This window comes from Schistocerca cancellata, chromosome 5 (genome assembly GCF_023864275.1).
Source record: "Schistocerca cancellata isolate TAMUIC-IGC-003103 chromosome 5, iqSchCanc2.1, whole genome shotgun sequence".
Lineage (NCBI taxonomy): Eukaryota > Metazoa > Arthropoda > Insecta > Orthoptera > Acrididae > Schistocerca > Schistocerca cancellata.
In genome coordinates, this window is record NC_064630.1 from 240,973,322 (window position 1) to 240,986,035 (window position 12,714).

Consider the following 12,714-nt stretch of genomic DNA (forward strand, 5'->3'; position numbering starts at 1 on the left):
GCTTTGCTTGTCGGTTTAATGACCCAGCGGTGAGAATCAATTGGATCTCAGGCTCTTCGTAAATGCAGTTATCTACGACGAAATTATTCCCGGTAAAAATTTCAATAGCATCCAACTGAATCTCGACGAAATATCAGCATGGTTCAAACACTGGAAATTTGATCGTAATGGAGAAATGTTTGGGAATAACAAGGTCTCCTTTTTCTTGTCCCTTTGTCCAGCATCGGCGCAGTGCGTGCTCTGTCATGGGCGCGGTGAAAAGTTCACCTTTATTCTTGTTCAGCATCCAAGTGCGTATGGGTCTGGGAACAAGGTTTGTGTATGTAAAATGTGTTTTATATGTTGTGTATGTTTGTTGTAACAATTTCCTAGACACACGGAACGTTGGAGGTCAAAAGCAAATTAACGCACGAAGTACCAGCGAGGCAACCACTGGTCGTCGCAGAAACTAGAGTGGTAACAACATTGCGAAGTGGCTGGGCACCGCTCGAGCTCGTCGAAGGTCGAAGATAATAATGAAATTATTGTCGATAGTTTAGGTGGCGTCATGTGTTTTTCCACAATGATGGTTCCAAATGAGGAGGATAGGCAGTGTGCCAACGGCCTTGCAGCAGTGGTAACACCGGTTCCCGTCAGATCACCGAAGTTAAGCGCTGTCGGGCTGGACTAGCATTTGGATGAGTGACCATCCGATCTGCCGAGCGCTGTTGGCAGGTGGGGTGCACTCACCCCTTGTGAGAGAAGCTGAGGAGCTACTTGATTGGGAAGTAGCGGCTCCGGTCTCGTAAACTGACATACGGCCGGAAGAGCGGTGTGCTGACCACATGCCCCTCCATATCCGCATCCAGTGACGGCTGCGGGCTGACGATGACACGGCGGCCGCTCGGTACCTTTGGGCCTTCCAAGGCCTCGTCGGGTGGAGTCACAGTCACAGGATAGGCAGTCCATGTATGAGCTTCGTAGGAGTCAGTTCGTCAGAAGGCGACTACTCATTCTCCGTCTTGGCTGAGATATTATTTGTGGTCTAGGGGGGCCAATCTTTCCGATAAGCAAATTTACGGGTTATGGCTGAGAGATTTTTTTCTCGCAAGACCGTTTTTTGACCGACTTCCATCGGGTAGGTCCGACTGGTAGTATTCGTTCCTACGAATTGCTTAGTATTGGCACAGGAAATTTTTTATTGGTTAATAATATTTAGTGGGGGGAGCTAATGATTAACCGTCTGCGTTTCAAGTAGAAGGAATTGGCAGCAGCCAAGTCTTCATTTTGGCGGCAGTCATTGGAGTAACTGAGAATTTTTTCCGTATCGTCCTGTTAGTTGTCTGAAAACACTCCAAGAGGTAGCTGGATTACTGCTCTTATTTTTTGGAGAACTGGGTGGTTTGGTGGTGGCACGAGCGAGGTACTGACTTGAACGCGTCTTGTTGTATATATAGGCGCTAACAGATTACGACCGGAATTATTGGCTTGTTAATATTAACTTTTCACTCAATTATTTGAGTTGATCCTGCCCTTGACAGTTGTTTAAGGCCAAATCCAATAAAGAAGAACCATCGAATAATCAGCATTCAGCAAAACTGAGACTAGATTGACTATTAAAGACGAGTAGCCAAATTGCATTCAAGGAACTGTAGTAGGTCGCAAATCGCTAATTTTCAGGGACGAAAGAGGATTTTTGTTTCTTTTTTATTTTCTGTTTTTATTTTTTATCTTTTTCGTTATCTTTCGTGGGGGCAATAGCTAGTTTTGTTGCTGGCTTTCGTATACAAGCTACATTTAACTGTATTCAAATATTTAAAGTACAGGTAAAGAAAGTTACGTCGATTGTAGAAGAATAAGCTAAAATATAGAATTTGTGTTAATTGTTAATTTCAATAGACAGCAATGTTTCTGGTTTCTGATCGAAATATGTTGATACTACGCCCTACGTAAAATTTTACTGAGACAAAAAGACATTTATACATCTCACTTTTGCCTAGGAAAGTTAAAGTCGTCATTTTTGATTAGTAATTTCGCTGAAGGTGGAGAAAACCTATAAGGAAAGTAATTCATTGGAATTAGATAATGAAAAGTAAAGAGTATTCATGGATTTGGCTGGTGAAAAATAAGTTGGTCGTATAATTTGCTGTTAACATAGTTAAAGGGAGAAAGGAAAGACAATTACGTAATAATCATCTGAATAAAAAGAAAAGCACTTAAAGAAAAGGAACTGAAATAAGTCTTAATTCGGAACTGAGTTTAGTATAGAAAGGAAACTTTTGTTTATGCATTTCCTTTCCGTAGTTACTGAGTGTGTTCACAGATAATCAGAGGTTGCAATACTGTTGAGATATATTACGACCAGCTAACAAATTCACAGATTGTCCGAATTAAGGAGAAACATTTTCATAACAAAAGAAAATGTTTCTGTACGATCGTAGTGGCACCGTATTATAATGAAAGAGAGATCAATTTTTGCCCTAACGATATTAAGAGAAAAACAATCCATTGCCTCAAACTGAACGCTCTAAGACATAGTTCATTTGCCGCGATTGAGTTTATCGCTAAAACAAACGTTAGCAGTTTTCACATACTTCGTTAGGGAGACTTTTTCAAAGTTTCTGCTCGTAAGTAATATTAATCTGAGCTGAGCCGATTTGTTCATTGTTCATTAGTCTCGAAGAAGACCTAACGTAAGTCGTTCAAGTCTGCGTTCCGTTCTGTAAAATACAGTGTGTTTATGTGTCACTGTTTTTGTTTTGTTTTTCGAGCAAAATTTTCTCATCCTTTCAAGCAACAATATACATGCATCCATTAAAAGAAAGTAAAATAGTGTAGAATGTGTTTACATACTTTATAGCTGTTATTCAGAAACCGTTAGACTCTCAAAGACCCTGGAAAAGTATGTGAAAAGTCAGGCTTAACGATTAACAATATCTTCTGTTGTAATCACTGTACTTATTTCTAGTGCGCTGGAGAGCAGATGTATCTGAGTAGTAGAGCAACAGGAAGCCAGTTAAACACGGTGTAACGTCTTGTACTGTAGCTCACTCTGTTCCGACAACTTAAACAAAAATAGGACTATGTTTTACACACCGTCAGAGTACAAGGGTCTACATGGCTTTGGACGGCTTTGGCATGGTTAGTTTAAGAGGTGGCCGGATGCTCTTCCTAGCGTCAACCCGTTACCCCTTGGATCGGTGTATATACCGTATACTGCTTAAAATGTCTGCGTGTAGTGTTATACATGCGAAGGTGAGCGAAAGCTTCCTATATGTTGGCGAATCGTCTTACTGAGACTTGACTTGGGTACCAGCTCGGCATTCATACTGACATGTGGAAAACCGCCTAAGAACCGCATCCAGGCTCTCAGTTAAACTGCCGGGCGGATTCGATTCGGGGCCGGCGCACATCACCGTCCCAGAAGCGGCGTTTTGACATGCACGGCTGTACAGGAGGATTTTGGGAATAACCACGTGCAGGGACAAAAGTGGCTATGTCCATGTTGGTTCAGTTGCGATGAAAGTAAAGGGCGGACTATCATTCATGGGATTGTCTACAAAATAGATTGAATACGAAATACTTGTGCTGTCTATATTTGAATTCCACTCAAACATATGGAACCCACACCAGACCAAGCTAATATGAAACACCGAGATTATACAAGTAAGAGCACTGCAAATGGTACAGCCTTGTCTGAATGGCGAGAAAGTGTAATAGAAACATTGAAAAATCTCAAGAAACAGAAACTCGAACTCGAAGAGAAACACCGTACCTCTCTCAGTCCCTACTGAGAAATCTTCAAGATCGTCTTTCAGTATAGAAAGTAAGAATACTCTTCAGCGCCCTTCGTAACTATCGCACATGTCACTGAAACGTAGCTCGCCCTCTTTCGGAACGATAAAAAACATTAATCGTCTAAATGATGGAACTATTTTAATCACTGTTGGTTGTCATTTTTATTCCTTTAAGGCATCATACATATCAACTACATCACTCGCCAGTAATACCAAAAGTACAGCAAGTAGTTAAGGCATGTTAGCGGATAACATTATATTTGCGTATTACAATCGTTGTTTATATTACTTACATGATGTTGGTGATTTGAGTGTGTAACATTTTTAGAAAAAATCGGTCTTATGTGGGGAGAGACACGTTTCCAAACAGACACTTCCGTTTTTTTTTGTTTTTTTTTACTTTATTGATATTTCATTCCCCCTCGCCCCAAATGGGCGGAAGTGGGGGCTGTCAGCGGTACAGTCAACCCGCCCTTCAGCCAGCTGACAAGAAAATCTAGATGAAATGAATGAATAATGAACAGAAAGGCGAAATATTTACAATGCATTTAAAACTTTTTAAAGGTGAAAATAAAACGGTAGTGTCTGTAGGTGAGAGACATGACTACCTTCGCGTTTAGTTAAAAGCAGTTGTAATGAAAGGTAAAAATCAGAAACACAATAAGATTACATTTAAAGACATTTTTAAAAACCTTAACACAGGACTCTGATGTTAAAAGGAAGTACTTCACTGGCAGTTAAACTGGAAGAACCTGATCTGGAGTAGGTAATGTGTTGTTGAGCGGGAAAGGTTGGTCGGTAAGGAGGGTACAATGGAGTTTGTATATAGTGGAGGACTGGTGCCAATGTATCTATAGCGTAGGAGTGGCTGTTGGGATAGAAAAGGAGTTGAAGCAGAGACGGTATTAGTGAGGCTAAAATTTAATGTGGAAAAGGGCTTACGGAAAGAAGGGTGGAAGGGAAAAAAAGCGACAGGGAATAAGTGAGGAAGCGACGGAAAGGGGGGCCTGACAGTGTGGAACGGCGGTGGGGTCGCTTCAAAGTTGATGGGACGGGCAAATGTTCGGACAGAGTTTATGGAGTAGGAGAGGGACACAGTTGAAGTTTCTTTGGGAGAGTATGTGCGTAGATGTAGGTGGAGGCGCTGCCCCGTTGGAAAGTAGAAGGGAAACTATAGCATTATTGGAGTCGAATTTGAGAATGGTGTAGGTTGTTCGTAGGTGTTTTGTGTGAGTGAGGAAAGGTCATGCAACGTTTGCATAGCAAAGGATGTGTCGGATCAAGCTTTTGAGGAGGGGTGCAATCTCTGTGTTCGTCCAGTTAGTAGTTTTAGCCTATTACGGCTTTCTGTTGGATGCTTAGTAGATGAGGTTTCCATTAGTTGCCGGTCGATGGCTAGTCCAAGATATTTCAGTGTGTTAGTTAACTGTATAGGACGATTCACGGGCACATGTCGAATGTTACATGTGTAGTCTTACACATACCAGTCAAATTCCAAAAACAACTTTCATAAACGTCATGTATCCTAAACCTTACTAATAGATAGCTTAGTAGCCTTGCAAATCTGTTTAGCACCATACCGTGTACAATTCAGTAGTCATACGTACACATAACTGTTGGAACTCGTGGAAAACATGCATCAAACAGAGAGCACGCTAAGACCTGCCATTCTGCTGAAACAAAGGTATCGCCAGAGGAACCTGCAGTCATGTGACACAGTCTGGCGTACATATTGTTAATATTTATTAAGCTTCTTACATGATGAACATTGACAATACGTATAACCATTATAGTCGTTCCAAACTTTAGTTTCTGTTGAAATTATGCTACATGGTCTAATTACATAATTTTAAAAACTGGCCCCAGTTTGAAAGCCACTGCTGAAATAGCCTCTATGCTTGTTGTCATCATATAAATCATAAAGTGAGGTAACATTACTGTCCCTTGTCACCATAGTAAAACAGTCCTTACATTTGATCACAGTCTCACGTCACATTGATCTGTGAGCCTATAAAATATTCACAATAATTTAAAAATTGTTTACAATACTGTCAAATACTAAAATGATTTACATTCGTTCTGGATGTATAAAAGTAAACGTCTTTCTGGTAATATTTTTCACCGAAGTGGACCCACGTCTTCTTTTCTTAAAATAATGTAAAAATTAATAATTCTTGTTATTAGTAAAATTACAAATCCACTTCTATGCAGAGATGCGACATTACTCAGCAACAGCCAAGTAGATTTCATAGCCGGCCGCGGTGGTCGTGCGGTTCTAGGCGCTCCAGTCCGGAGCCGCGCTGCTGCTACGGTCGCAGGTTCGAATCCTGCCTCGGGCATGGATGTGTGTGATGTCCTTAGGATAGTTAGGTTTAATTAGTTCTAAGTTCTAGGGGACTGATGACCACAGCAGTTGAGTCCCAAAGTGCTCAGAGCCATTTGAGCCAGATTTCATAGCAATAAAATCAGCCACTCTTGTAATCCAATTCACGTACCTCGCAAAATACGATTGTCTAAAACTCTTCTATTACGGAAGTCTGTCTGGCCAGCAGGGGTGGCCGTGCGGTTCTAGGCGCTACAGTCTGGAACCGAGCGACCGCTACGGTCGCAGGTTCGAATCCTGCCTCGGGCATGGATGTGTGTGATGTATTTCGGTTAGTTAGGTTTAATTAGTTCTAAGTTCTAAGCGACTGATGACCTCAGAAGTTAAGTCGCATAGTGCTCAGAGCCATTTGAAGTCTGTCTGCTCATTTAACATTTGTGCTGGCTGCTTTATGAGGTGGACGTATATCTCAGTCTCTTCAAGAATCCATGATTCTTCCCATATCTGCTCTGTGTGAAATTGTTCATGTTTTCTTCATGTCTAAGTGGAGTGGCTGCTTTCTCTCAAATGCACACTAAACGTGGACGGATTACTTCTCACGTGTTCTTTAAACCGTGTGTTAAAGTTTCTTCCCGTTTGGCCAATGCAATATTTACCGCAGTCTCTGCAATTTATTTCGTAAATTGGGAATTTTTGAAATGCGGCCCTTTCTGCGTTGTGTGACGTGTTCTCGTTAAGGAAACTAATATGTGCGTTATTCTTACGAAACGTACGTGCTACCTTATCTGATTTCATTCCGATGTATGGCATGACAGCGAGTTTCTGATTTTCTTCTTTCGTTTCTCTAGTGAATTTCTGATTTTCTTCTTTCCTTTCTCTAGCTAGCGTGTTTTCGTGAATTCGCTTTCAGCATCTTCTGGTACATTTACTGCAGATGTTAACAGTGCTGCCGCTGGCAAAGTAAGCACACACCCATCGACCCACCGATTTTTCTCATCTTTCCCACAACTATAGTACGTACACTAACTGACCAGAAGTATCGAGGCATATTTACGGTCATGCTCATAAATTAAGGTTAATGCAGATACATCGTGAAACAAAGCTCCGGTGGGCGGTTTTCAGGTTTAAATCACCTCGGGGTAAGACCATGAGGTGCATCTGACCTGCAGTCGTCGCACGGTGGCGCTGGCAGCAATCCACATATGCAGAGGTGTGTTGGTGCTTGTCAGAGTAAGGTGCAGCGAGTAAGTGTGCAGACGTTTTCAGTCGTGCTGATGGTGTAGTGTTGAAAATGGCTCAAAGAACACATATTGATGGCGTTATGAGGGGTAGGATAATAGGGCGACTGGAGGCTGGTCAAGCACAGCAGGTCGTACCACGGGCCCTCTGTGTGTCACAAAGATTCTGGCAACGATTCCAGGAAACGTGTCCAGGTGGGACGTCCACAGTGTACAACACCACAAGAAGACCGATATTTCACTATCAGTGCCCGCAGAAGGCCACAGAGTACTGCATGTAGCCTTGTTCGGGGCATTACTGCAGCCACTGGAACAGGTGTCTCCAGACACACAGTCTACAGACGACTGAACAGAAATGGTTTATTCGCCCGGAGACCTGCAAGGTGCATTCTACTGACCCCTGGTCACAGGAGAGCTCCTAAAGCCTGGTTTCAAGAACACAGTACATGGTCATTGTAACAGTGGTCCCAGGTTATGATCACGGACAAGTCTAGGTTTAGTCTGTACGCCGGGTTTTCATCTGGCGTGAACCAGGAACCATATACCAACCCCTTAATGTGCTTGAAAGGGGCCTGTATGAGGGTCGTGGTTTGATGGTGTGGGGTGGTATTATGATTGACGCACGTACAACCCTGCATTTCTTTGACAGAGGAAATGTAAGAGGACAGGTGTATCGGGACATCATTTTGCACCAATATGTCCGCCTTTTTAGGGGTGCAATGGATCCCACCTTCCTACTGATGGATGATAACTCACGGCCCCAACGAGCTGCCATCGTGGAGGAGTACCTTGAAACAAAAGATATCAGGCGAATGGAGTGGCCTGCCTGTTCGCCAGACCTAAACGCCATCGAGCACGTCTGGGATGCTCTCGGTTGACGTATCGCTGCACGTCTTCAGACCCCTAGGACACTTCAGGAGCTCCGACAGGCACTGGTGCAAGAATGGGAGGCTATACCCCAGCAGCTGCTCGATCACCTGATCAAGAGTATGCCAACGCGTTGCACGGCCGGTGTGCGACTTCGCACGTTGGCCAGTCATTGGATGTCACCTGACAGGCGAGTAAAAAACAAACGGTGAGATTTGTATCCTTCTAAAGCTGCCCAAGTCACCTGTTGGTGACGTGATTGTGAAGTGGAAACGCGAAGGAACAACCACAGTTAAATCAAGACACGGTAGACCTCATGTAGTGGCTAACAGGGACCGTCGAGCATGGCGGAGGCTGATAGTAAGAAATCGCAATCAATCACCGAAAGAAATCACTCGTGAGTTCCAAAGTACCGCTAGCGGACCAGCTAGTTCAATGAATGGACGTAGGGAGCTGAAATGAATGTGGTACCATGGTCGAGAACCTCCTCATCAGTGACACGTTTATGGAGTCACTGCTAAGCGACGCTTGAGTTGGTGTAAACATGGACGTCCCTAGACAGTGGATGACTGGAAACGAAAGATTTGGAATGATGAGTCACACTATACCCTGTGGCAATCCGATGGAAGGGTTAGTCTTTGATGAATGCCTGGAGAACATTACCTTCCATCACTTGTAGTGCTGACAGTGAAGTATGAAGGAGATGGTAGGTAACGGGAGTGTTCTCCGTGACTATGGTGTGATCTTCTTGCTGTCCTTAGGAAACCGCTAAATTCAGAAGTATATGAACTCATTTTGCCGGCCGCGGTGGCCGAGCGATTCTAGGTGCTTCAGTTCGGAACCGCGCGACTGCTACGGTCACAGGTTCGAATCCTGCCTCGGGCAGGGATGTGTGTGATGTCCTTAGGTTAGTTAGGGTTAAGTAGTTCTAAGTTCTAGGGGACTGATGACCTCAGATGTTAAGTCCCATAGTGCTCAGAGCCATTTTTAAACTCATTTTACAGCAATGTTTTTTTCCGTATGCAAGAAGAACAGTTCGAAGACGATGGCTGTTTGTATTAGCAAGACAGTACTGACATAAAGCACCTTTGTGAGGCAATGGTCTGGGCACAGCAGCATTCACGAAGTGGAACAGGCCTGTCCCGCGACCTGACCTAACCCAGTGGATCACCTGTGGGGTGATTTAGAACGTCAGCATAGCCACAGATCCCAGCGTCCACTATCACTGTCTTGACTGTTTTCGGCTGTCGAGGAAGAAAGCGCTGCCATTCATCCACAGAAATTCCGATACATCATTGAATGTGTCCCCCGCAGAGTTCAAGCATTCATAAAGCCGAAAAGCGAGCACAACTCGTATTAACGTCCACCAATTGGTATCTGGGTTCATTTGATCAGATAGTGTACGTACTCAGATCTAACAATCGTTGCTCGGGTACGATGCGCATCTCAGGCGCTTCCGATAATTCTAAGTTCAAACTTTTATGAGTCTGTTGAATACATTGGTTGTCACTACTCCTTACAATCGCACGACGCGACCCAACAAGCCGAGACGGCTAGCTAAATTGGTTTAAATTAAAAACAAATGCAGATTTGAGTAGCAGCATCGTTACCGACGATGTAATCGTCTTTTACGCTAACAGGTTTGTGGGTACAGAGGCCGGTTAATCACTGATAATATTTTTTTACATAGCAGAATTAATAAATTTTCTCTATCAGTACTTCGATTGTTGCTTGATATTACGAGAAGCGTGAAATATTGTTCTTTCCTGTGTCAATCTCGCTAGTCACGTCTTCTTCGGTTCTGCAGAATTCAAGTGAAATAGATTGTTATATTACTCGCTGATCATTGAATATATTGATAAAACGCTATGTAACATTGCTGGTGATTACTGGAAAGGGAACAAGCGGTGTCCATTTGCCTAATGGAACGACTCGTTGGTGTCTGACGCCCTCATCAGAAACGTTTGTTGGCAGGAGCCGCAAATTGCGGAGTTGCAGTGAAATACAGGCGAACAGCAGCGCATTTCCTGCACTGCGTTTTGTGCCTATAGCTCCTGAACACTTGCATGTGTAGTTTACGTGGTTAGAAATATTGGGAATAGTTAGCTCAGACAGACTGCTCCTGAAGTGAAAGGGAAATGGCGAGATAAACGCATTAGGAACTGTGAGAAAAATAAATGATTTCACAAACTCAGTGCCCTACAACTCGAGCGTATTAATTCCGCCAGCAAATTTCTATGTATTCTTTTAAATGAATCTTGAGTGGTGCTTGTTAGAGTACTATCTAAAATTCATTTAAATTAAAGTGTGTGGACAGCATAATACAATGAAACTTAGTCTGATTCATAAAGAATATATTTTAAAGAAACTCGTTAATAAAAGGTTTAAACTGTAACAAAAAAGATCGTTTCAACAGTACTTATTTCTAAGAAGAAGAAAAAAACGAGGACCAGGTTACTCGTAGATTCCTTATTACAACTAATCTGTCACCAATACGGCGATACCATCAGTACGCAGTTGGTTGTATATCTGAGTAAAGATTATCTTCTCATTAGTAAAACTTCTAATAGTGACTTAAATTATTCTCAGATTTTCAGTAATTGTCTTGGTAGCAGTCAGATAGTTTCGATTTTGGATCAGTGGGCTTAAATTCGCAAATTATACGAAGCAACAGGAAAAGTTTACTAGCAGCATCACTGGAAAATAATAATGAAAAACTGAAACTTATGGGAAAAATTGGTAACATCGATCGCTCACATGAAGTTTTTCGTAATGTATGTACTATTTAAGGTTGTTCTAGAAACTTTTAAGAGGGAAAGCTGTGCGACGCTGTCGAGTCTAATCAAGAAACAGCTGTGTATTTCCAAACACATACAAATCTTTTGGCCGTAGCATGTTAAGGTGGCAGAACCTAAAACCGACGCTGTCTCTGCACTAACACAGAGAAATATTGAACTTCTTAGGCCCTGACAAAGATAATTTTTAAGACTGAGAGATGTAACGAAGTGCAGTACTAGGTCTTGAAAAACATATCTGAATCGTACAGCTTTGTTGTTACATGTAAATTACTAGAAAGAATTAATGTAATACCTAAGGCATTGTCATTTGAGAATATTGACGTTGTGGCTGCATATGAACTCTTATGAACGGAGTCACATCCGTGAAAGATAAGCTATCGAGTGTCGATTTTCTAACAAACAAATAAAAATAGTGCTGATGCACTTCCACGGAAATTGTGAGTACAAGATACTGACAAAGTCAGCAACTAGACCTACGAATACACTTTTACAACTAACTAACTGGTGCACATTTCGTCAGAGTTTACAGTTATTCAAGGAGCATGAATCACTCTGAAAAGTGAAGTCGAAGGAAGAGTTACCACCTATTTTTAAAAAAAATTTGAATATAAAATCGTTGATAATTTTTTATTTTGCAGTGTTCAGCATTTTGAGACGTGGGCTGCAGAAGTAGATATTCATAGGAAGTAAATTGTAGCAGTTACAATATACTGCTTGAATTGTTCGTTAAACAACTTTTTAACTAATAAGTACAATGAGATATAAAATGAAACGAAATTTTAATTTAAACTTTTAGGACGCACCTGTACAATAGTTCTCCTTAGCCCTTTATTTCCAAACGTCAGTGATTTTAGACATCCTTTTACGTAGGACTCGAACAGCCTGTGACAGATATAGAGCCTTCTTTTATTATCTCTGGTCAACGAGTGCTACGTACTTGCTTTATTTCAGTGACTACAGATGGCAGCACCAATAGGCTATTTATTATTATAGTTTCCAAATGGAGAAAGCTCAAGGGATTGATGCCAGGTAAATGTGTGATTTTAATCTTTGTAACCCTCAGATGTTCTCAGTATGAACTTAGAATAAATACTACAAATATTTTGTACAACGCCTAAAGAGTATGTAGGAAGCTTTATTTTCTAACTGCTTTGCTATTTTAGATAGAAAATCATGACATAAAGCTGAAGTCATTTATACTAGACTACAGTCTAAACGGAATATAATTCAGGCCCCATGTTTGAAAGCTACAAATGAATGCTAGGTAATAAACGGTAAGTCCCTTTCCATTTCATATGATCTGACTATCCATCACAGAATTTGCAACAAGAGCACTTCCACTGTTAATATTTTATGACATATCCAGATTGAAAAGCAACTATGTAAATACTCGGAATTAAAGCACAAGATCAATAAATGAAAAACGAAGTTGTATTTACAAAATACATGTTTGAAAGGTATACACAACCCTCTTAGCATTAATGAAAAGTGTAACGCTTTCTGTATCGTAGACGTAAGCGACTACTTTGAAAATTGTTGTCCTAAAAAACCGATAAGTGTAAACAGATGAAATGCTCCTACACAACGGGCTGCAAATAGAATCAGAATACACTGCAAAAATGTATCAAGTGACATGGATCATTAGAGGATTAAATCACATTACCAACTGAACTGCAGAATTCTAACCACAATGTTAATAAAACCAACGTATT

At 41.6% G+C, this 12,714-nt stretch overlaps 1 pseudogene; it reads left to right on the top strand.

Moving 5' to 3' along the window:
• Window positions 1-595: 595 nt before the first annotated feature.
• LOC126189331 (5S ribosomal RNA) lies at window positions 596-713 on the top strand (annotated as a pseudogene).
• The last annotated feature ends 12,001 nt before the right edge of the window (window positions 714-12,714 follow it).